Genomic DNA, 6,000 nt, shown 5'->3' with positions numbered 1-6,000 from the left:
TGAAATTCGTACATTGACGATATGTTGACCAAAAAATTCCCACCGAGAGTTAAATTTCGAATATAGGCGATAGTTTGAAGATAAAAATTCCAACCTAGTATTAAAATTCGTGTATTGACGATTGTTGACAAAAAGATTCCAAACAATAGGCAAAATTTGAGTATTGATAGTAGTTTGAAGAAAGAGTGCCCATCGAGAGTTAAAATTCGTACATTGACGATAGTTTGACCAAAAAATTCCTACCGAGAGTTAAATTTCGTATATAGGCGATAGTTTGAAGAAAAAAATTCCAACCTAGTATTAAAATTCGTTTATTGACGATTGTTTGACAAACAGATTTCAACCATTAGTTAAAATTTGAATATTGACAGTAGTTTGAAGAAAAAAGTGCCCACCGAGATTAAAATTCGTACATTGACGATAGTTTGACCAAAAAATTCCTACCGAGACTTAAATTTCGTATATAGGAGATAGTTTGAAGAAAAAAATTCCAATCTAGTATTAAAATTCGTGTATTGACGATTGTTTGACAAAAAGATGCAACCAATAGTTAAAATTTGAATATTGACAATAGTTTGAAGAAAAAAATTCCAACCTAGTATTAAAGTTCGTTTATTGACGATTGTTTGACATAAAGATTTCAACCAATAGTTAAAATTTGAGTATTGACAGTAGTTTGAAGAAAAAAGTGCCCACCGGGAGTTAAAATTCGTACATTGACGGTAGCTTGACCAAAAAATTCCTCCCGAGAGTTAAATTTCGTATATAGGCGATAGTTTGAAGAAAAAAATTCCAACCTAGTATTAAAATTCGTTTATTGACGATTGTTTGACATAAAGATTTCAACCAATAGTTAAAATTTGAATATTGACAGTAGTTTGAAGAAAAAAGTTCCCACCGAGAGTTAAAATTCGTACATTGACGGTAGCTTGACCAAAAAATTCCTCCGGAGAGTTAAATTTCGTATATAGGCGATAGTTTGAAGAAAAAAATTCCAACCTAGTATTAAAATTCGTTTATTGACGATTGTTTGACATAAAGATTTCAACCAATACTTAAAATTTGAATATTGACAGTAGTTTGAAGAAAAAAGTTCCCACCGAGAGTTAAAATTCGTACATTGACGGTAGCTTGACCAAAAACTTCCTCCCGAGAGTTAAATTTCGTATATAGGCGATAGTTTGAAGAAAAAAATTCCAACCTAGTATTAAAATTCGTTTATTGACGATTGTTTGACATAAAGATTTCAACCAATAGTTAAAATTTGAATATTGACAGTAGTTTGAAGAAAAAAGTTCCCACCGAGAGTTAAAATTCGTACATTGACGGTAGCTTGACCAAAAAATTCCTCCGGAGAGTTAAATTTCGTATATAGGCGATAGTTTGAAGAAAAAAATTCCAACCTAGTATTAAAATTCGTTTATTGACGATTGTTTGACATAAAGATTTCAACCAATACTTAAAATTTGAATATTGACAGTAGTTTGAAGAAAAAAGTTCCCACCGAGAGTTAAAATTCGTACATTGACGGTAGCTTGACCAAAAACTTCCTCCCGAGAGTTAAATTTCGTATATAGGCGATAGTTTGATGATAAAAATTCCAACCTAGTATTAAAATTCGTGTATTGACGATTGTTGACAAAAAGATTCCAACCAATAGTTAAAATTTGAATATTGACAGTAGTTTAAAGAAAAAAGTGCCCACCGAGAGTTAAAATTCGTACATTGACGGTAGTTTGAAGAAAAAAATTCCAACCTAGTATTAAAATTCGTGTATTGACGATTGTTTGACAAAAAGATTCGAACCAATAGTTAAAATTTGAATATTGACAGTAGTTTGAAGAAGAAAGTGCCCACCGAGAGTTAAAATTCGTACATTGACGATAGGTTGACCAAAAAATTCCCACCGTGAGTTAAATTCCGTATATAGGCGATAGTTTGAAGAAAAAAATTCCAACCTAGTATTAAAGTTCGATTATTGACGATTGTTTGACATAAAGATTTCAACCAATAGTTAAAATTTGAGTATTGATAGTAGTTTGAAGAAAATGTGCCCACCGAGAGTTAAAATTCGTACATTGACGATAGGTTGACCAAAAAATTCCCACCTGGAGTTAAATTTCGTATATAGACGATAGTTTGAAGAAAAAAATTCCAACCTAGTATTAAAATTCGTGTATTGACGATTGTTGACAAAAAGATTCCAAACAATAGTTAAAATTTGAGTATTGATTGTAGTTTGAAGAAAAAGTGCCCACCGAGAGTTAAAATTCGTACATTGACGATAGTTTGACCAAAAAATTCCTACCGAGAGCTAAATTTCGTATATAGGCTATAGTTTGAAGAAAAAAATTCCAACCTAGTATTAAAATTCGATTATTGACGATTGTATGACATAAAGATTTCAACCAATATTTAAAATTTGAATATTGACAATAGTTTGAAGAAAGAAATTCCAACCTAGTATTAAAATTCGTGTATTGACGATTGTTTGACAAAAAGATTCGAACTAATAGTTAAAATTTGAATATTGACAGTAGTTTGAAGAAAAAAGTTCCCACCGAGAGTTAAAATTCGTACATTGACGGTAGCTTGACCAAAAAATTCCTCCCGAGAGTTAAATTTCGTATATAGGCGATAGTTTGAAGAAAAAAATTCCAACCTAGTATTAAAATTCGATTATTAACGATTGTTTGACATAAAGATTTCAACCAATATTTAAAATTTGAGTATTGATAGTAGTTTGAAGAAAAAGTGCCCACCGAGAGCTAAAATTCGTACATTGACGATAGCTTGACCAAAAAATTTCTACCGCGAGTTAAATTTCGTATATAGGCGATAGTTTGAAGATAAAAATTCCAACCTAGTATTAAAATTCGTGTATTGACGATTGTTTGACAAAAAGATTCGAACCAATAGTTAAAATTTGAATATTGACAGTAGTTTGAAGAAAAAAGTGCCCACCGGGAGTTAAAATTCGTACATTGACGGTAGCTTGACCAAAAAATTCCTCCCGAGAGTTAAATTTCGTATATAGGCGATAGTTTGAAGAAAAAAATTCCAACCTAGTATTAAAATTCGTGTATTGACGATTGTTTGACAAAATGATTCCAACCAATAGTTAAAATTTGAATATTGACAGTAGTTTGAAGAAAAAAGTGCCCACCGAGAGTTGAAATTCGTACATTGACGGTAGTTTGAAGAAAAAAATTCCAACCTAGTATTAAAATTCGTTTATTGACGATTGTTTGACAAACAGATTTCAACCATTAGTTAAAATTTGAATATTGACAGTAGTTTGAAGAAAAAAGTGCCCACCGAGATTAAAATTCGTACATTGACGATAGTTTGACCAAAAAATTCCTACCGAGACTTAAATTTCGTATATAGGAGATAGTTTGAAGAAAAAAATTCCAACCTAGTATTAAAATTCGTGTATTGACGATTGTTTGACAAAAAGATTCGAACCAATAGTTAAAATTTGAATATTGACAGTAGTTTGAAGAAAAAATTGCCCACCGAGAGTTAAAATTCGTACATTGACGGTAGCTTGACCAAAAAATTCCTCCCGAGAGTTAAATTTCGTATATAGGCGATAGTTTGAAGAAAAAAATTCCAACCTAGTATTAAAATTCGTGTATTGACGATTGTTTGACAAAAAGATTCGAACCAATAGTTAAAATTTGAATATTGACAGTAGTTTGAAGAAAAAAGTTCCCACCGAGAGTTAAAATTCGTACATTGACGGTAGCTTGACCAAAAACTTCCTCCCGAGAGTTAAATTTCGTATATAGGCGATAGTTTGAAGAAAAAAATTCCAACCTAGTATTAAAATTCGTTTATTGACGATTGTTTGACATAAAGATTTCAACCAATAGTTAAAATTTGAATATTGACAGTAGTTTGAAGAAAAAAGTTCCCACCGAGAGTTAAAATTCGTACATTGACGGTAGCTTGACCAAAAAATTCCTCCCGAGAGTTAAATTTCGTATATAGGCGATAGTTTGAAGAAAAAAATTCCAACCTAGTATTAAAATTCGATTATTAACGATTGTTTGACATAAAGATTTCAACCAATATTTAAAATTTGAGTATTGATAGTAGTTTGAAGAAAAAGTGCCCACCGAGAGCTAAAATTCGTACATTGACGATAGCTTGACCAAAAAATTTCTACCGCGAGTTAAATTTCGTATATAGGCGATAGTTTGAAGATAAAAATTCCAACCTAGTATTAAAATTCGTGTATTGACGATTGTTTGACAAAAAGATTCGAACCAATAGTTAAAATTTGAATATTGACAGTAGTTTGAAGAAAAAAGTGCCCACCGGGAGTTAAAATTCGTACATTGACGGTAGCTTGACCAAAAAATTCCTCCCGAGAGTTAAATTTCGTATATAGGCGATAGTTTGAAGAAAAAAATTCCAACCTAGTATTAAAATTCGTGTATTGACGATTGTTTGACAAAATGATTCCAACCAATAGTTAAAATTTGAATATTGACAGTAGTTTGAAGAAAAAAGTGCCCACCGAGAGTTGAAATTCGTACATTGACGGTAGTTTGAAGAAAAAAATTCCAACCTAGTATTAAAATTCGTTTATTGACGATTGTTTGACAAACAGATTTCAACCATTAGTTAAAATTTGAATATTGACAGTAGTTTGAAGAAAAAAGTGCCCACCGAGATTAAAATTCGTACATTGACGATAGTTTGACCAAAAAATTCCTACCGAGACTTAAATTTCGTATATAGGAGATAGTTTGAAGAAAAAAATTCCAACCTAGTATTAAAATTCGTGTATTGACGATTGTTTGACAAAAAGATTCGAACCAATAGTTAAAATTTGAATATTGACAGTAGTTTGAAGAAAAAATTGCCCACCGAGAGTTAAAATTCGTACATTGACGGTAGCTTGACCAAAAAATTCCTCCCGAGAGTTAAATTTCGTATATAGGCGATAGTTTGAAGAAAAAAATTCCAACCTAGTATTAAAATTCGTGTATTGACGATTGTTTGACAAAAAGATTCGAACCAATAGTTAAAATTTGAATATTGACAGTAGTTTGAAGAAAAAAGTTCCCACCGAGAGTTAAAATTCGTACATTGACGGTAGCTTGACCAAAAACTTCCTCCCGAGAGTTAAATTTCGTATATAGGCGATAGTTTGAAGAAAAAAATTCCAACCTAGTATTAAAATTCGTTTATTGACGATTGTTTGACATAAAGATTTCAACCAATAGTTAAAATTTGAATATTGACAGTAGTTTGAAGAAAAAAGTTCCCACCGAGAGTTAAAATTCGTACATTGACGATAGGTTGACCAAAAAATTCCCACCGTGAGTTAAATTCCGTATATAGGCGATAGTTTGAGGAAAAAAATTCCAACCTAGTATTAAAGTTCGATTATTGACGATTGTTTGACATAAAGATTTCAACCAATAGTTAAAATTTGAGTATTGATAGTAGTTTGAAGAAAATGTGCCCACCGAGAGTTAAAATTCGTACATTGACGATAGGTTGACCAAAAAATTCCCACCTGGAGTTAAATTTCGTATATAGACGATAGTTTGAAGAAAAAAATTCCAACCTAGTATTAAAATTCGTGTATTGACGATTGTTGACAAAAAGATTCCAAACAATAGTTAAAATTTGAGTATTGATTGTAGTTTGAAGAAAAAGTGCCCACCGAGAGTTAAAATTCGTACATTGACGATAGTTTGACCAAAAAATTCCTACCGAGAGCTAAATTTCGTATATAGGCGATAGTTTGAAGAAAAAAATTCCAACCTAGTATTAAAATTCGTGTATTGACGATTGTTTGACAAAATGATTCCAACCAATAGTTAAAATTTGAATATTGACAGTAGTTTGAAGAAAAAAGTGCCCACCGAGAGTTGAAATTCGTACATTGACGGTAGTTTGAAGAAAAAAATTCCAACCTAGTATTAAAATTCGTTTATTGACGATTGTTTGACAAACAGATTTCAACCATTAGTTAAA

The sequence above is a fragment of the Xylocopa sonorina genome, unplaced genomic scaffold, assembly GCF_050948175.1.
Source record: "Xylocopa sonorina isolate GNS202 unplaced genomic scaffold, iyXylSono1_principal scaffold0080, whole genome shotgun sequence".
NCBI classification, from domain to species: domain Eukaryota; kingdom Metazoa; phylum Arthropoda; class Insecta; order Hymenoptera; family Apidae; genus Xylocopa; species Xylocopa sonorina.
Note: the sequence above shows the minus strand (reverse complement) of the source record.